This window comes from Marmota marmota, unplaced genomic scaffold (genome assembly GCF_001458135.2).
Source record: "Marmota marmota marmota unplaced genomic scaffold, marMar, whole genome shotgun sequence".
Classification (NCBI taxonomy): Eukaryota; Metazoa; Chordata; class Mammalia; order Rodentia; family Sciuridae; genus Marmota; species Marmota marmota.
The window spans coordinates 171586-192231 of record NW_026006421.1 but is presented as its reverse complement, the minus strand read 5'-3'; the positions used below and the strand labels follow the sequence as shown (position 1 = coordinate 192231).

Here is a 20646-nt window from a genome sequence, read left to right as displayed (position 1 = left end):
GGGATATAGCTCAGAAGTGCTCCTGGTATCCAGTACCTAGCCCCCAACTCACACACAAAAAATACATTATGTCACATCTATATACTCAGACAGCTTGAAGCTGGACAGACAAGTTCTCTTAATCCAAATATAGTATATGGACTTATAACTATAAAGGAAAAACCAGGATGTGAGGAAAGACTCAGGTGGAGACCTGAGAGACAGAAGTCACTATGGTAGCTCCACCACTAATGAGCTGATCCAATGAAGGCTAGCAGGACTCTGACCCTTGTTTCCTTATCTGCCAACCAGTAATAACATTTCCCTTAATACAGGCCAACTGAGGGTCAAATATCAGACAATACATGTAGATGCATTACAGATAAAGCTATGAACTCTGTTGCTACAGATAAAGCTATGAACCCTTTTGTCTTGCTCATCACTTTTAAACTATGAAGTCACACTGGAGTATTGTTGGTAGGCTCTGAGGACAGAAAGCCTTGCCATGTTCAGTGCTAATTGAATCCACTGAACATCTTAGGCAACTTCTGACACGGTCTCTGAGCTTATAAAACAGGCAGTGAAGTGCCTGCCTTACACAATTTAAACTGGGCATCTGTGATGAGCATAAAATTAGCACCAGAAATAAGAGCTATCATTAAGAAAATGTCTTTTGAGTTCTGTGCCAAAGCATCAGTTGAGGAACAAATAGATATTAGGAAGAGGAAAATAATAAACTAGATGATTACAAGGGAACTGGGTAATTATAAAACCATTCCACGCTGTTTATTCATGTTCTCAGAAGACACTTGCCACAGTTTTGGCTTATAATTTCCTGACCTATCTGTAATGACACCCAGGCTAGTCTCAGTGACCTTCATCCTTGGATTGACCAGAGGTTTGCAAGACAGGAAAACAGGACTGCCAAATGACACACTAAAGAGTTTTCATGTGAACTCCCTAATGGCATTTCACATACAACCTTTGCTTCTGTCTGAATGTGAAGAATCTAATACAAAAACAGATCTTCTCTTAATTTTGAAATTTATAAAAGATTGAGTTAAAAAACACATTTGATGTTATTTTTAAAATGTATCTGAAGGTGACTGTGCATCATGGCAGAAGTCACACAGCCTGGTGCAGGCGCGTGCCCCCAAGGCTCCGCTCCCAGCGCCACAGCAGGAGAGGTGCAGCCTCCTAGGCCCTCACATCCTTGGTGCACTCCACCCCTTTGCCCCTCCCACCACCCCTGGGTACAAATGCAGATGGCCTTTTCTGCAGTTTGTGCCTGGGTTCTATCTACAGACAGAGTCTCATTGAGTTGTTTAGCTCCTCACCATTGATGAGGTTGGTTCTGAACTCAAATCCTCCTGTTTCAGCCCCCCAGCCACTGGGATTACAGGTGGGTGCCACTGCAACCCGAAAAAAAAAAAGTTATGGTTTTGTTAAAAAAAAAAAAAGCACATAGATTTTATACCCCCCCCCACACACACACACACGCATGAGTTATTTAGGCTTTATCACCATCACCAGCCCAGGATGGGACTAGTTGTTTATATTTTTAAAATTCTACCAGTAATTCTGATGTCTATCCAGGGTTGAGAACCACAGTGTGCAGTGATTCAGGGCAACGTGGTAAGTCTCCTCCTCCCTTTGGACGCCAGGTTTTTTATCTCCCATGCACAGGGTTTAATGGGCAATGGGGTTGCAAGATTTCATGGAAGACACCTGCTCATGGCTTTGGCCTCTCCTTTCATTCTCTGCCTTCCCAGGAGAATCAGGAGACCTGGAACAATACAAGCATCAATTCTGCCCAAACCCCACCTCTCTTTCTCTAATTGTGATGATAGTTTGCAAGAGAAGCCACCTGAAGTAAAAAAGCTGGATTCATCTCTTAGCCTTTAATGTTTGATATAATCACAAAATATAGTGTAATGGCTAATGAAACACTAAACAAAATTGATTATACTAAAAGATATAAGCACTTATTTTAATTAAACAGCCTGGGATTACATTCTGCTGAATTCAGATTTTAAATTGTGTATTGAATTTATGCTATATTTTTGCTCTTCCCATCTGCATCCAGATGTCAAAGCTGCTCTCCTAGAATGTCACAAAGGCCACCAGGCAGAGGAGACTTCTCAAGAACAAGGTCACAAAGATCATCCTGTTTCTGTATGTCACCGTCACCAAGTACCCAACGTTTCAGCCTCAAGATAGACAAGTTGCTCAAGACGTTGGTGTGCCAGACAAGAACCACCACTACGTGCTGGAATACAAGAGGGGGACATGGTGGCTCTGCTAGCAAGGAGTGCACCTCACTGAAGGGGCAATTGTAGACTAATTAGTGTTAAACATATGCTACTACCAGGGCAAGGTGGGCCTGGTACACGTGAAGAATGTGCTGGTGGTCAGGAGACCCAGGCCTAGCCTGCTCTCAGTCCCCAAATTTAGCACCTCAGTGCAGTGGAGCAGATTATCACACTGTGCAAATATCTCACCTACATTTATGCCTCAGTGCTGACCCTGCTAACAACATCAATAGCTGGTGCTCCTTCCCCGACACCCTGGGCTACTGGAGCTTGCTGCTCATCTTCTGCTAAGTAGGGCTGGACAGATAGCCTGAGTATGTGACCTGTGTCCTGGAGAAGCTGATGGAGGCCTGTAACCACCCCCAGAACAAGGGATGGGGAAGACCTTCCAGAAGAAGCTCATGATGGCCTTACTGAAAATGGATTACCAGGGCCTGGTAGTCAGGCTCATCCAGGACATTGTGCTCCTGACCACACCTGTGGAGGTTGTCCAGTGCTAGCAGGAGCTGGCTGAGAAGCTTGCCAAGGTCTCCAAGCAACAAATGGACACTTTTGAGTCTCCCCACTGTGACAGGAATGGGGTGCTAGAGAGTGAGGCCATGTGAATTTCTTGTTCACCTAGAGCCACCAGATCGGGGACAGCTACCAGGACATCATGTACAAACTGCACATTGGCATGGACAAGATAAAAAGCCCCATCACCAAGCACTGGAATCACCTCATGGGGATTCTAATCCTGGTGAACTCTCTGGACACCCTGTGAGCAGCCACCTTCAGCCCTTCCCAATTGATGACCTGGTAATCTGAAAGGGTGCTCTGAGCACAAGCCTGCAAGCAGCCATGGCAAGCATGGAGTCCGGTGCTGTCACCCTGGGCGTAAGGAAGGCCACTCCCATGGAGGGGGTCACCAACCAGCCCCAAACCAAGAACCTGGATGTGTGAGGCTCTGTCCTTCTCTGCATCCAGGGTCAGCCGAGGAGATACTGCAGATTCTTTCCAATCAAATACCTTTCTATTTAAGTGTAAATTAAACTTAAAATCACTTAAAAAAAAGACCAGGGAGGGGACATGAGAAAGTTGGTATGTATTTAATTTTTAATGGACTAAAAAGATATTTTAAAAAAATCTTAGTAGGGGCAGATCCTGTTGAGGTTTTATGTCATTGAAACACTTTTTAAATTATGTTACAGATGTATATTGGTATTAAAGGCCGTGGTTGCTTCTGCTTCCCAGCCTACATTTTACAGCCAGTAAGGAAGACTCTGTCAGGCATGGCACATTCTCACTTCCTGTTCCAAGACAGTCAAGGGAATGGGGTGGAATGATGGGTCTTCAGTGAGTGGACAGCCCTGTGGCTGTCTCTCCTGCCTGTGGCAACTCTACCCTCATTTCTGTTGCCCTCTGCCTTTGCCTTTTGCTATAGTAAGTTATCATCCACAAAGCATGTGAGTCTTCTGTGACCTTCAGTAGGCAGTTAAGTCCCCCAGTAGTGGGTAGGTGACATTGAGATGTGTCTACTAGTAGATTAGAGTAGCTGAAAGGTGATGTTTCTATGGCTGTGTGCAATTCATCATTTAAAAGAACAGTGTCACTTGAGGGTAAGAAGGTCCTGCAGCTCTTTTTCATTGAGTAGTATCCCCTTTGGGGGCAGAGGTGCTCTGTAGCTCCTGGGTAGAGAGAAAGCCTTACCACCTAATCAGAGCTCAGAGGCCCCCAACTTTCTGCACCCTTTGTAGAGACCTGGGTGTCCTTCCAAGTAATGCCATGCATAGGAATACAGAGGTAACAGCTGCTAAACTCTACAAGTCATTTTGTCTAAGTTGAATGCTTGTTCCCTCCAGTGTACCCATGTCTCCTCTGAAAATAATTGTGTAGGTAAACAGTTTGGGCATAAGGTAGAGACCATCTGTGCAGGCTGAACATTTTCCCACATGCAGTCAGGAGCTTGGTTGTCATGGAGCTTGGGTCATGCTGGAATGATTCCTGCCATTACCCAGTAGATGCAGCCTCCTAGAAGGAGCAAGAGGCACGACTGAAACTGATGGATGGCAGAGTGAGGGCTCCAGTAAGGGGCTAGACACACACTTTGTCTTCTGAAGGGCATCTGCCTTCAGGATGCCAAACCTCATGGTTTTCTGAAAGATCTTAATTACTTAGTTAATCAATATGTCATTCCCTGTTCAGGTGGAATATTGTTATACAGCCACTTATAGATGTATTAACAACCAACAGACCAAAATACAAACATTACATATTTTATGCTGCAGGAATCAAAACACAAAGAATGACCTTACATTCTGCCTTTCCACACCTCACCTTCATTTGTCTACAGATTACTTCTCACCTTTTCCCTAAAGAAGAAAAACCAGTGTGGCACCTTAACCCATGAACATTTCTCCTCAGGGACTTTAAATACTTTCCTATGCAACATGTCTTGTAGCAAAAATAAAATTCTACAAAAGTTATAGTAAATTTTATTTGGATATTTTAACCTGTTAAGTTTGTGCATTTTTTGGTGCCCACCCAATTGAACTTCAAATAAAACAAAAGCAAAACCTAGATAGCTTTGAATGAGACTGTGATGCAGTCACCATGCATTTTCAGTTTTCTGCTACAGCCTGCTGGTCCATTCATGAAGCAAGCTTGATCTCACTTTTTAATCAGCTAATCATCAAAGATCTTCCATGTGGCTGTCAGTGTGTATTGAGGGTGATACTGGTGTAGTAATAGTGAATGACTTGGAGATTTTATGCAGATTTTTTGTGACCCCTGGCCTTGTTTGGGCATAATTCCAGATATTCTGGCACAGTTTAACAATGGGTTGTTCCATGGCCCATTCAATAATGTGACACAGTGGCTCTGATAGAACCAAGCTCATGATGGGTTATTTTGGTCACAAGGTCACACAGTGTCCTGTGGTTAGGTACTCTATCTAAGGTTTCCATAGCATTCCAATGCTGTTGCTTAAAGATGTACAATTCTCGGCTGAAATAGTGTATCCTTGGTCTGGAAGTTCGGGTGTTTACATTGAGATTTTCCCATTGGGGCTTGCCAAAAATTCAACATGGCATCTTTTCCCAACAAAAATAAATCCAACACCAAAAGATCTGCAGGGCCATGTGGTCCAATAGGCATCTCTACTGTAGCCTTGACCCAATGAGGATCCATTCTTTTTCTTGTCCACTTTTAAGTCATTAGACTTTGAATGATATCCAGGTTGAAGCAGTATTCCCAAGTGTAGAATACGCTGCTTTCAGAACCCAAATGCACCAATCAAATTTTGTTTTTGTCTTTCTGATGAGAAGAGCAAGGTCCAAAATTTATCTTTTACTTTGGATGTGATGTCCTGGCATGTCCTTGACCACTGCCTGGATTAAGAAAATTTCCCAGCTGGGACTGAGAAATGAAGCCAGTCTTTCAGCAGCCTTTCCAGCAGTTAGAAGAATAGATTCTCTCAGACTGAGAGATTGGGATGATCCAACATAATTGGCTCTTGATTCTACCTGCTTAGAATAGATCTCTCTTCCTTAAAAATCCTACATCCTTGATATTATTTCTAGGCTTAACCAGATGGTGGCATGATTGAGCTCCTGGCCATACCCTTATTGATGTCCTCTGGCTATTACACCACTTGGGGGTAGGGCACACAGAGAGCACTTCTCAGTTCCAAGTATTCCCAAAATAAACCCTTAAGGAGATCCTAACCATGAAATTGGCCCCTACCATCCTCTCAGAGTGTGTGAGGTGCCACTTTCCTCAAGTCCAGAGATGAGCTCACTGGGAAGGACCAGTGGCCATAGTACCAGGTACACTTTATGCTATTTCCCAGTCTGGTTGCTTGTAGATAGGATATGCTGTCTGGAGTAAGGTGAGATGGTCAGGCTAAGTATAAGTCATTTTAATTATTTGTTTTCAAACAAAGGGATCTATAGTGGCTAAGCTATATTCAAAATTTCTCATTTCAATTAGTTCTTCAAATGCAATAGTGTTTACCCTTCTCTTCAGTGTGTGTGTGTCTCCATCCAGTTATGTGTATGAAACAGTTTGTGGGGGTGTGTTAGTCAGCTTCCTGTTACTCTAAAAAATACTTGAGATAATTGTAGAGAGAAAAAGTTTATTTTGGCTCATGATGCTCTTCCTTTCACCTGCTCTCAGGTATCTTCCATTATCAACCCCATGGGTCTGTGCCAGTTTTGCAACCATATTAATTACCAGTTTAACTCAAGTTGGAATTTTCTAGCTATTATTTTGGACTTAGCTCTATTATTATATTTAAAATGTCACTATTTTTAAAAGCGCAGACCTAATTATCCTTTAAAAATCCATGTGTTCCCCACAAATGCCAAACCCTGACAATGTGGCTCATTGTAGACACCAATTAAAACCAACCATCTTTTCTTTTCCTTTCGCATTTTTATTGGATGTTATCATTGTACATAATGAAGGGATTTGTTGTTACTTATTTGTACCTGCACACAATAAAAAATAATTTTTATATTTTAGATGAAGAGAGACAGACAGACAGAGAGAGAGAGAGAGAGAGAGAGAGAGAGAAATACAAAGTTATCAGTCTGCAAACTGTAGATACAGGCAGGCTATATTTTTTGTTTTAATTTTTATCTTCACCATCTCTTGCCTACCTCTTTAATATCAAGAAAATTCACAAGCAAATACAAAGTCAGGGAATTTCTAGCTCTTAAATAAATTCAATAAACAATCTTTAAATGAAAATAAAAAGATTTTATACTGCTTAAAAATTATAATTTTCTAATAACTTTTAAAGCTTTGTTACATGGTAAAAGCCTAAAATGTGACTTTGGGACATTTGGGCTATATGATTAAAAAAATAAGACCTATCTACTTATGTATTATTAAGTTTTTTAAAACTTTTTTAATATTTAATTTTTAGTTGCATTTGCACACAACACTTTTATTTTATTTATTTATTTTTATGTGGTGCTGAGGATCAAACCCAGAGCCTCACATGTACTAGGCAAGTGGTCTAATGCTGAGCCACACACCCAGACCTGTGTTATTAAACTGTTTAAAGGCCTTACACCAATCTTTGTTTATTTGTACACTTAAAATCTATAAACAGAGAAGGATAAAATGAACAAACAAAAACTTTTGAAGAAGTTAAAAATCTGACTTGGAAAAATAAAATAGGGCAAGATTAAAGTTAGTAGACCAAAAGTCCAGGGCCAAAGTTTCTGACCTGACCCAAACTGCAAACTCCATTAGGGTCCCACTGGGATTGAAGTGGACATCATAAATGGCCACTTTAGGATCCACCAGATCCAAAGCAAAGGGACATTTAACCACATGATGCAGCCTGGATATTGAATGATTGAATGTGTTAAGGCTTTGATTCCTAGTGTGGTGCTTTTGAGAGGTGGTAGAACTTTAAGAGGCACAGGGGACATGCCCTTGAAGGATATTGTGGGACCCCAGACTTTTTCTCTTTCTCTTGTTTTCTTCCCGTGAAGTGAATAGTGTTTTTCTTTGCTGCATCTCCTGCCATGTGTGTGCTGCCTGGCCAAATGCCTAAAAGCAACGTGTCCATCAGATCATGCATTGAGACTTCTAAAACCATGAATCAACATACACCTTATCTTCCTATAAGTGAATTATCTCAGGTGTTTTGTCATGGTGACAGGAAGTTGACTCCATAAACTGTTTTATACATGTAATTGGAGACTCACACAGCAAAGACAAGAGTGAACTCTTTTGCATTTGGAAAATTGAAGTGAGGGGATTTGAAGATAGTGTAGACATTATAACTTCTTTTATTTAAAAAACAAAATAGTCAAAAATAACTTGAACTTAGCCTGACCTTCTCACCCCACCCGAATCAGCAGATCCTGAGACAAAAGCTTGAATGAAAATATTTATCAGGGTGTCTGAGCCAGCAAGTAGGAGTGAGAGACAAGAAGGATGAAGCATAGAAGGATGGAAAACCAATACAAGGATGAGTTAGGAAGTTGACTATAGCTCCCAGAGAATGGTTTCTGACTTCTTCCTGGCTGTTTGAGGTATTGTATGAAAGATGTTTCAGGATATTTGGAGGAAGAGAGAAAAGCAGTTATTCAGGAGCATATGCTGTATTAGTCAAAAGTCCACTTCTAAAAGTTACTCCTCCATACTTCTGGGATGGACAATGAACAGGCTTCATAGGGCCCCGAGAAGCTCCAGGAAACATTCTGGAAGCTCTAGAAGAGGTGGGAGGCATGGGCACCACGCAAGGTGCTGGCAAATTTTCACTCACAGGAAGCTGTGAGAGCCACCAACAGCAACTGGAGTAAGGAACAGGAAACTCCCAAATGCACTGAGGTGGCATCCAAGAGATGTCTGATGCATACACCAGGTTGAAAACTGGTCTTGCTTTAACAGCATCTTTTTATACAATTTATATTGTTAGCAAATTGCTGATCCATAAGCAGAAACTTCATGTAAAAGTTAAATGAAATAAGAAGATTTTGCCAAACACTCTCCTGGACATTGCTCTCTCTATCCATGAGAAGAGCCAACATTTAAAAAGAAATGTTATTTGCTTCCACTGTCAAAGTAGAAATCAGATCTGAAAAACATGTACTCCAAGAATCTGTTCTAGAAAACTCTTCCTAGGTTAATGCCATGCAGAAAATGAAGAATCAAATAAAACTGTTCCTTTTTTACACATGGGTAAGAAACCATTTCCGCAAAGTTCAGGGCACCTCTAACTTTTCAGAAACAGCTATTTTAGGTGTTGCAGTTTAATGTGCAGTTTCAAAACAATGCAAATTTTTCACACTGAGCTCTAACACAAAGCTCCTGAAAATGCTGCTTCTCTGAGAATATAGTACTGATCCTTTTATGGTCAAACTAGGCTGCAGCAAACAGGTAAGATCCTACATACTCTTTCACTTACTGAAAGACTCTAGATAATAGAGTCAATTGGATCCTAAACCTGTCAGCTGAGGAGACAAGAACTTGCTATAAAACCAGTCCTTGGGAGATTCTAGGTAATTTTATTATTATTTTCAAATCCTGGCATACAGCTGCTCCACTCCTCTCTGAGAATAAAGTATAATTAAACTCCATGTTAACCTTAGAGGGAAGAGCTCATGGAAAACTATCAAAAGAATTAAAATCCTTCTTGCTGGAAATGTCATGGTGAAGGTGCACAGTGCTTTGCTGGAGCTCGAAGGCAGCAAGCAGAGAAAAGATAGGCCTTATGTCTAGTCTTCTGTGAGCCCTCTCCATAATGCCAGCCTTAGTTGGACAAATTAAAGCTTAGAGGTCAGATATTTAATTTTATTTAATTAAAATATTAGCATTAAAAATGTATACTTATAAGGATTCTCAGCAGACACAAGAGCTTTGAAATATCTCAACACGTTAAGTTAGATACTATTTCCTCTATCCACAAATAAAGCACCTGAGGCCCAGAAAGAGGAGGCATTTCTTTGTAGTAATAATCCAAGGAGTGTGATAGGGTTGCATTCAAACTCGGGCCACACTATACCATCATCTCCCTTATTTGTGACTTCTCTTTTTGCATTTTCAATTACCCATGGTTAGTTGAAGTTTGGATATTTTAGATAGAATATTAGAGAAATAAACAGTTGGTTATGAACTCCCAATTTTACCCCAAATACAGATTGCAGAATCACATCGGTTACACATCCACATTTTTACATAATGCCCTAAAACAGTTCGTAAGTTTTGGATACCATTTATTATATCACATTTTTACCATTGTAGTTTGAGACTTTCAAAAAGGCACCTGCTTCTTCCAAGTTCAGCTCTTTGAGTGTAGATTTTGCTGTGTTCCTTTCTGTAGTGGTGGAATGTGCAGGGATACCTCTGGTTTGCTACTGGTAATAGTGACACATTTATTCTCTCTTTATCTGTCCTGATGTTATATGTTCATTTTCATTTGATCGTGCGAATTTTCAATATGTCCTTGGTAACTTCCTAATTGGCTCATGGGTTATGCAGGATGGTTCTATTTAATATTCACATTTAAAGATTTTCCTGGGGTCTTGTTGTTTACTCCGGATTCATTTCATTATGGGAAGAGAACATTCATTTCTCATTGCAACCTCGATTCTCCTGAATCTTTGAGGTTTCCTTTGTGAATGGGGACATGGTCTCTCTTGGTGAGTGTTCCATGTAAACCTGGTGAAAATGCATGTTCTGTGATTATTGGACAAAACAGTCTGTGAGTGTGAATCAGATCCAGCTGATTATGGAGCTATTAAGTTTTACTGTCCCTTCTGACTCCTGCCTGATAGATCTGTTTACTAGGCATGTCAAATACTGATACAAAGTGTCCAATGCCAATATCTTCAAGTTGAGTTGGAGTCTTCAGTTCTAATAGTGAGTTGATCTATTTCTCTGTTCAGGTATGTCATCTTTTGCCCCTCTTGTTTGAAGCTCAGTAGTTTGGTGGATACCTATTTAAGAAAGCTCATCTTCCTGGTGGAGCCTTCCTTTTCTCCATACTTAGGGTCCCTTGCTGATGCCAGACATTTTCTTTGCTGTAAAGTCTACTTATCTGAAACTATGTTGGCCACTGCTGCATTACTAAATTAGCGTGACCCAACACAACTTTACTCCTCCTTTACTGCCATCTCCTACGTCACTGTGCTTGAAGTGAGCTTCTCGCATACAACATGTAATACTCTTGTATTATTTTAATTGACTCTATCATTGTCTCTCTCTTTCAAATGGTATATTTAGATCATTGACATTTTAAGCATTGCTATGTTAGGGCTAACGGCAGATGTTTTATTATTTATTTTCTGTTTTTTCCTCTGGTGTCTTGCAAATCCATTTTGACTTTCTGGAGCAGTTGCTTGTGTATTCTTCCCAGTGCTGCCTGGGTACAGCAGTGTGCATTTAAGGGCTGTTGTGGCAAACTTCTATGAAGCACTGAGAACTTGAGTGAGGCCACGAATCTGAACACTCCTAAAATAGAGTTATCTTAAACTTGCTTTTCACACATTGAGCATCAAATACAATTTGCACTTCAGCTGTCCCATATTACTTAAGAAACTGAGCAGTAAGAAATAGTTTATTATATGTGCACACATTTTTAACCCATCTCAAAATTCTTTCATTTCTGAAATTTTAAAAACATTATGTTTTTTCTGCCTCCACAGTTACATTTGAAGAAAGTTCCAGATAGACAACATATAATTCACCTTGCTCTGCCAATATCTGTGTTTTGATTAGTGAATTTAGACCAATAATGTATAATGTAATTGATTTACCAGCATTAAAGATTTTCATTTTATTTTATTTTATTTTTTGAGAGGGGTCTGTTTCTTCTACTTTTAATTATTACCTTTCAGATATTTGTTCAGTTGGTTTTTGGTCTTCCTGTGAGTTCCTTGAACCTTCTCTAGAGTTCTGCTTTGACACATCTATGGCATTTTCCAGTGCTTCTCTGAGTGTTTTTTATTAGTTGCTGTTCTAGTTAACCTCATCTACTTATCCCTTCTCCTACTAGTTCAAGTGAGTTCAGAACTCTCACCTCCAATATTGTGGGTTTTCTTGGATCTGCATAATCCCTATATCAGGGTCTCTCAACCTTATTGCTATTGACACTTTGAATCAGATCTTTCAGGGTATTGGGCAGGGGGCAGGGTCCTGGAACCTAGAAGGAGAAAGCAGGAATGCTGCTAAGCATCCGACAATGTGTAGGAACCCCCCCACACACATACACACATATGACTACACTCTTTGGAGATGGGAACCTTGGATTTCTCATCCAGATAACAAGCAAAGCAATCAGACTTCCCCAGGTCATGACCCTTCCATGTTTCCCCTGTGTGTAGGAAAGTGCTACACCACTCTACAGCAGTTCTTTCAGGAGGAAAATTAGAGAAATGACAGTCTCTCCCTCACTGCTGCCTGTTATGTACCAGAGTGCAGTACCTAATGTGGAAAATGGCAGTGAGAACATATTTAATAAGATAATGGTAAGAGTAGCCAATTATCCAGTCCTTATCAAGTACTGTCCAATGCACTTCCTATGCATCAAGTCATTTATTTATTGCAATGACCCAAGGAGGCTAGTGACATTACTCTCTCTGTCATATACAGGAGGATTGTGAGGAACAGAGGAGTTAGGTGACTTTCTCAGTACCCTGGGGCAGCATCCCAGGCTCTTGGAGTGGAGGGGATCCCCTAGAAATGTTAGAGTGAGGTGCCAGAAGTGGGAGGGTTTCTGGGCTACAGCGAGGGAGTGGGAGTGGCAGTCCCAGGAGCCAAGGTCTCAAAAGAGGAGCTGTGGCCCCATCAGGATCAGCAGGCATAGTGGGCACCTATTGGCCCATCTCTCTCCTGTTGCCCAACACCACCAGCATGCACAGGGCTAAAGAGCCTGGGGACATATCTGTAGGGGATGCACAGAACACAATAAGAAAGGGGAGAAGAGACTGGGTGGGAGAAGTAAGCAAAACACTCCAGGGCCCAGTAGTCCCATCAACTGTGCTCCTGCTGGTCCCACCCCTGGAGTTTCTGTTACAGAGAACCAGAGTGGTGAGCACCTTCCTTGGGATCCATGGAATTGGCTGGGGAAGAGGGTCCATGACCCAGGCCTGTGACCTAGGTACAGCACTGTGCCCCTCACTCTGCAGAACCCAAAGGACTTTAATAGAATCACTACTCCTTTTCTTAGCTAAATTTTTAATTGTACCTATGATGTGCTATGTGCTATGCAAGGTGTTGGGGACCACTCTATGACCAACACAAACCCTCTCTCTACCTTTGTGAAGCTGAGTTCCAGCAGGGGTACCAAGTAATAAGTAGGGTATAGCAGTGACTAAAGCAGAAGACTAAACCCAGTGAGTGCCTGTGGCATGGGCACCTGCTTAGGTAGTGCTCAGGGCAGGCCTTTGAATTGGTGGGATTTGCAGCTAAAACTGGTAGAAAAGAATCACTCTTTATACAAACGCTGAGGGAAAACTCTGTCAAATGAGTAGAGCAATAAAAAGAAGCTTGTAGTGGGGCTGGATAGAGAAGGCAGGAGAGGTAGGCAGGGACCAGGCTACACTCCTACAGGGAGTTTTCCTTTATTCTGTAAGCTGTGAGCAGTGGGTGAGGGCTGGGGTGAAGGGGGTATAAGTGAAATACTGAAGGGTTCTCAGCAGGTGAGACATGTGCCTTGAACTTTCATGGCCTGGGAATGAGGCCCCCTCTTATTTTGGACCCTGCTGCACTTACCGTAGTCCAGTCCCTGCCAAGTGGTCTCACTTTAGAAAGATCTTTCTGGCTGCCCTGGAGAGAGTATAGGATGGGACAGGGGCATGGGGAGGTGGTGAGAACCCCAACTACATCACAGTCCCCAGGTGAGGTGATGAGAGCAGTATCCTGGAGCCCTTGCTGAATGCCCATGCTGGGGTTCTGGGGTGGTGGCTGGGCTTTCCCCATGAATGAGAGGGACAGATATTCTCCTTCAAGGTCACAGCAACCATAAGGAAGCTTGGCTGCAAGGTAAGTGGTCTCTCCCAATGCCTCTCTTTCTTGCATAAAATAAAAGCCTGTTGCTGAATGTATGTCATTGGTGCAATGAAGGAGAAGGAATGTGGTCTTATGTCTTGGGCAGCCCCCTATGCTGTCTGGGGCAGGTCCATCCAATTCAATACTCCCTGATGTGGGACAAAGGCTTTGGAAGGCCATCAGGACATCAGGAATATCTAGGGTGTAGTAAAATCCCAGTGTCAGGACTGCTGGCACTATCCTCTGTTTGCTTGGAGACTCTGAATAAGTGATTGATCTTTAGGGAGCTTTTATTTCTTTGTTACAAATGAGAAAACAGGTAAGCAGGACTATGGCTTGAGATGAGTCTCACAGAAATACACATCAGACTCCTTCTCTGATCTGGGAGCAATGGAGAAAAGAAAAGGCTGGCCAGACCTTGATCCCAGGGAGTTCAGAGGTCACAGGCCTGAGGTTTGCTGTAACCAAAGCAACCATCTGAGACAGGCATTCCTTTTCCTAGGTCCCTTGCATTGGTGAGTAAAAGCTATAATTTGCAAACATCAGAGCTGTGTATCAACTAAAACCCTGCAAGGTTAACGAGTGGCTAGGTGGATTCTTGGCCATGGTCCTGGACAATGCTCCCATGGCATCTAAGAAACCTGCACAAGCATGTGATTCTCAGGTCTTTTCAGGACATTGAGCCACACTCACACACACCAATGTAACCCGTTCTTATTAGAATGATCTCCTGGGGTTAAATGATTACAACATGGACATCCATTATTGATGCTGCTGCCTCATCTGGAGAGATGGAGTGTCACACCAACAGGTTGACAATACTCAGAGATAGCATCACCCAGAAAGGGTCTCATTCTTTTGTCCCTTGATAAAGCCAATGAGTTGGGAGATAAAGTGAGAGCAGAAGAAAGAGCTTTATTTATTGACCAACAGATGGAGCAGGTGATGTTCTCATGACCAATCAATTTCTAACCTCTGGGAATTGAGAGTAACAGATATAAGACAGGGTAAGAGAGTGGGGAGGAAAAGGACTGGTGGAGATCCTCAGGAACTAGGTGCCACCTCTTTTTGCCCTTTTCATGGTCTGGTGTTTCCTGCCTTAGCCACTGGTAGGTGTCTTTAGACCTCAGGGAGAAGAAGGATGCAGGACAAACAAGGAGTAGCCTTTTCCAGGTTGGTTCAGTGATGAGTAGGACAGGAATCTGCAGGACCATGTTTTTCAGATGGTGGGAGGGTCCAAGATGGCAAGAGCTGGAGTGTCAGAGAGAGAAAATAGACCAGGGGACAAATTCTCCAGAACAAAAACAGAGCAAAGAGGAGACAGGGACAATCCCATGTCCTGCCATATTGGGCTGTGGGGAGCTTGGTGGTCACATTAGCAACAATGGAAGTGTCATCTTTCAGTGTGGGCAACAGGGCAGAGTTTCCCCACCTAATGGGACAGGTCTTTCTCCCATACAGTGTGAGCCTCTAGGTGTGGTCCCTGTGCAAGGGAACCTAGCAGGAGGAACAGGAAATGGCCCCTCAAGGAGGAAGCAGGGTTAAAAAGTGAAGCTAGAGGCCAGGGACAAATCCCCTAATCTACATCATTACAAGGGGCTTGAAACTTGGGGAGCACAGTGGGACCAGGCAGGAGCATCTGGGTGGCCCAGAGCTAGCAGAATGGCCTCTGCTGGAATCTTCCCATCAAGTAGCTGTTCCTCTCGGTGCCATTATTTCCTGGGTGCAGAATGCACCAGAGTTCACCACCCCAGTGAGGAGAAATTGAGGATATCTGGGTACTTCAGCTGCCTGGACACTCTGTCCTAGGCAGCTCCTGTGCCTGGCCAACAGGGCTTGGAGGGGCAGGGACGTGGGATTCTAATTAAAAGTGGGCTGAGCTACAAAGAATTTTGAAAGTCACACATGAGAAAGCACACATGAATACCACACACACCCATACACACGATCCATACAACTCACAAATGAGCACGCGTGTGCGCACGCACACACACACACACACACACACACACCAAAAGGGAGGCCGATCATTGGTCAAATGCTGTCATCAACATGGAGCCCTTGCTGCAGGCACACTCCTCTCTGGGATTGACTGGGACAGAAGCAGGATTCCATCCCACCTCCCTCTCTCAAAAAGGCTGGAGCTGTGACAGTGAAGGCTGATAGGAGAGAAGACCTGAGTGAGTAACCACAGGGCATTCATTATCCACAGAGTTGTCTGATAGGGACAGCCACCACTGTCAGATTCACTGAATATTTCAACAGGCACTTGCTAAGCACTTGGGCATAGTAACATTTCCAATACTCACAGTAACCCTGTGGCCCCTGTGGCAAGGACTGTTAGTTATTTCCAATTGACAGCTGAGAACACTGAGCCTCAGAGCAGCCCTGAACACACCAGAGACCACACAGCTAGCCAGTGGCAGAACGGGGGTGTGAACTCAGGACCCTATGTCTCCTAGGATGATGTCACCAGAGCACTGTGGAGGCAATGCTGAGGGCTGAAGAAGGTTTGTGGAAGGCAGTGCCCATGGATGTGTATCCTGCCTCTGCCTCCCCAAGTCTTAAGAGCACCCCATGGAGACTCTGAGTCAGACTCAGAAGGACTTTGGTCCTGCAGGTCCTGATGCTGTTGGAGGTGGTGGGGTGGCCCTAGGAAGAGGATCTGCACCCAGAACCTCCCCTTCTGCCTTCTGCCAAACACCTCTGGCCTTCTTTTCCTGCCTTTGTCTTCAGTGGAATCTCTGGAGTCTACCCCACAGATTCTGCATAAGTAGCCTCTCAAATGAAATCAGGGTATTTGGGGAGCAGCATCCTCACTCTCTCCCTGGAGCCTTGAGGTGTGAAATGCAGATAAACACACCTGTTTTAAAAGTAAATGGAGGCACTTTCTCCCCAGGGCCCCAGCCTCTTAGGATGGGCCTCTGTCACAGCAGGCCTGGCTTTCTGCTTCCAAATGAGGCAGTTTCCCCTGGAGTTCCAGAGAACCTGGGGCTATACGTATGGAACAGAATGACCATGGCAGCATCCCCTGAACAAGTACAAAATCCAGCGCTGGTCAGAGGCTTGATCAGCATGCCCAGCACTTGCTGGGTTCAACTACCATATGCCATAAATCTCATCAGTTCCACCAGGGCACTGGGAATGTTGCCACTTGCTCACTGGGAGGCAGGAGGCTAGATTCTCTTCATGCCCCTTCTGGCTCAGATTCTCTGAGCCTCTGCCATCAGCATAGACCCAGTTGGAATACAGGAAGATTTGTGAATGAGGAGCAGGTGTCCCTGAAGCCTGGACCTGCAACTGTCTGCCAATGACAACCACATTTTATTGAAACAGACCCTACTTGCAGGCCATTCCTGACTTGTTCTCCAAAGAGCTTGGAACAGAGAAGAGGAACAGGAAATGCAGTCTGTGAACACACCACAGCAGGCTTTTCCCCACCTCCCCTGAGCTGAGGGCTGGGTATGGGCATGGCTACACCCAATCACTGGGGTCCCCCAGATGCTCCTCCAACTCTGCTAGCCCATGTGGCCCCTAATGCTCCTCATAGTCACTGGCTGCTAAAACCCACACATCCATTTATTTTCCTGTTTAGTAACTATTTATGAAGATATGGCCATTCCCCAGCACTGCTGTAGGCTCCAAGGAAATCTGTGAGGGAGATAGAGCCCTTGTGGAGTTAGTCTTTCAATTCAGTGAGAGAAAAAGTGTTCCAATATTTCAGTGTCTTTCATGGCACAGAGGAAAAAAAATAAACCAGGAAGAGGTGCGGCATGGGTGGTTCCTAGTGTGAGCAGAAGGTGGGCACATGGGGTGCAAAACAGGTCAGCAGGCTGTTCATATGATTCCATCCTGTGTCACTAGTACCCATGGGCCTAGATCTGTGAGCATTTATATGCACTGTCAATAAGAAAGGGGACCTGGCTGGATTTGAAGATTGAGGTGCCACATTATGAAAGAATAATGAGCAGCATCCTTTTGGGCAGTGCCAGTTCTCACACCCAGGTTTGAGATTGAGGAAGAAAGGGACTTTACAGCAGTTAACCCTGTCCTTAGAAAAAAGGCCACCTTGAACCACAGGACACTTTCCTCCACTCTTCCCAAGGTGACACAGTGTTTGAGTTTGCAAGAGTGTGATGGGGAGGAGTCTATCATTTTGGGTGAGGGGAACACTTCCAGTGTTTTCCAAACCTTTCTCATAACTTTACATTTTCCTCTGTGCACCTTCTGTACTTTTATTTTTTGAATAATTTTATTTGCACATATGTATATGTTTTTCTTGTATACATGTATTTAAAGAAATATGTTCTTGCCAGGGACCAGGGGAGGGGGCAATGAGTAATTTCCATTTAATGGGGACACAGTTGTAGCATGGGAAGATTAAAAAAAAGTTCTGTAGATGATTGGTGCTGATGGTCCTTGGGCTACCCTCAAACTCTCCATCTAAAACTGGTCACAATAGCAAATTGCATGTGTGTATTTTACCACATTATAAATTTTTAACTCAAAAGGAACACACAAACAAATATCACCATTATTACATAGAAAAATCAAAATTATTTCCCTTAATAGAACAAAATAGTAAAAACAAAACCATGAGAACAAAATATTCATAGTTCTAGCCTGTCATGGTCACCAAAGGGCATTCTGAATCAGAAGTCACATCTTAAGTTTCAAATGAGTATTAGTAAAAACGACAAAATTGATTAAATCATGCTAATACAATACTAAGGCTTTCTCCTTGAAAATCAACAAGGTCAAAGAGGACTGACTTGGGAAGTGCCTTCACTGGGGTTAGTTCATTCTGTCCTAATGAAGGTTTCCCTCAGCCCCTAGGTTTCTTCCATTCCCCTCAGCAGTTGTTTGAAAGTCTTTCTTACATTTACAAGGAGGAACTAAATGCTAGATTTGGGAGAAGCAAGAAGACAGGATTTTGGCCTTTTCCCCTTCTTCCAGTTCCCTCCCTCAGTCAAATAGCTTGCTTTTACCTGTTTTCATTATGATCTTCCTGTAGACCTTGTTTTTTTTTTGACAAGAGATCTGTTGCTTTCACAAATATACTGTTGTTCTAGATCTAGAGGAAGCTCCAAGTTTAGGATTCCTGGATTCACTGTTAACTGTGATCATGCTCAAACCACACATGTCCATCTCCTTCTATTATTTTCTGTGACATGTTTTGCAGGCAAGATTTACTTGCCCCAAATCCACTTTTCATCCTCCTTGTGACAAATCTTATTCTTTTGATGAGAACTCCCCCACCTTTTCTCAGTCCCTGCCATTTTGCTGGGTTCAGAGATGGGCATGTGACTTGGTTCTGGCCTATCAGAAGTCTTAAATCCCCTGACAATTGCAATGGGCTAAGATATGGAAACTTTACTTAATTAAAGTTAATAAAAACCACTTCTTAGCTGTTATCTGAAGACAGCTATTCTCTGTCTCCTTCTGTGGCTGAGAAGTTACAGTGTTGAGTTGGAGCAGCTGGTGGCCACCTTACTATAGGTGAACAATATCTACTCTAGAATGTAACCAAACCAGATGGATGCAGAGTTAAAAGATGGACAAACAGAACTACATGGTGACTTCTTTTGTGTTCCTATATCTAGCCATACCCCCATCATGCTCAAATCTATGACTCGATAAAATTCTTGGCCTGCCTAATCCAACTTGAGTTAAGTTTCCTATCACTTACAACGACCCTGATTGATACAATTTTCAAATAAACTGTTCCTTAATGTCACTGTTTCTCACATGCTCTTGCAAACAGTAAATATAAAATACTGTACTTGGAAAGGACCTGACTTTCAAGTCTTTGGGGGGCAGATTTCTTTTCCTTTAGATCCTAGGACATAGACCCAAGACCATCAGCAGTTGAGGGCCTGAGCTTGGGTAATTTCTCTTCTTTGTTGCTTTATAGTTGTCAAATGTAAAATGTGCCCCATAGACTTGTAGTCCTTAGCCCTGCCCAAGGTCTGAGATCTGTCACCAGCTCAGTTCTGACCTTTTGCACAACACTGGTATTCTTGTATCTGAAGATGTGAGTCCATTGGGCACATATCTGATTCATCCAAAAACAATATTTAGCTCTTGGCTGACATGCCATCTTGACATAAACATCTGAGCTCCTGAAAAGATGCTCCAACAGCTTGATGGCTTTCTAGGTGAAGAGTTGGCTGCTCACCAATCCAAATATTTATGCCTCTTTCTTTTTACTATGAACAGGGCATTTGAAGAACTGTAGATTTATTGAATGTTCATTGAATAAACTGGTTTACATAAAACATGCAGGAGGAAATTTTCACTGTACTTCAATATATAATTTCAGTCTGTTTTCTGATGAGCCTGCTATGATGGAGATCATTATCCTAGGCTACAGCGGCCTCATTATTTACCCCAGTCAGTAAATTCAAGACTGAGCAGTGCCACTCGGGGGTGCAATGGAAATTCTTCTCTCTTGATTCCCCAAGAATGGACTTTGGAGTTGGGGAGACCCCCTGCCCCGCCATAGAAAAGAAAAAAAATTGGAAACAGGGTGAAGCCACAGAATCTGGCTGCATCCAGAGGGAGGCCAAGGCCTTTGGACAGCTGTACCCCTCTGTCTACAAACCTAGTGACTTGAACAACAACAGTGGAAAGTAGAAAGTGTAGGCGATCACTCAGGAGAGGTGGTGGGGGGTGATTAAGAGCAAACTATAATACTGGGGGTAAGTAAAAGTTTGCTTTCACATGGTATTTTAATGGAGCCCATGAATCATCTCTGGGTGAACAGTGAAGCTTTGCCTATGGCTGTACTTGCTGGTGACAAATCAGTCCTAATAAAAATAGCATGGTTTCTTAAGAAAATTGTAAAAAGTGATAGTATCTTGCA

The 20646-nt window shown here is 42.9% G+C and overlaps 1 pseudogene; it reads left to right on the top strand.

Moving 5' to 3' along the window:
• The first annotated feature begins 3131 nt into the window (after positions 1-3131).
• LOC107161140 overlaps positions 3132-20646 on the top strand; it is a 25527-nt pseudogene continuing 8012 nt past the window's right edge.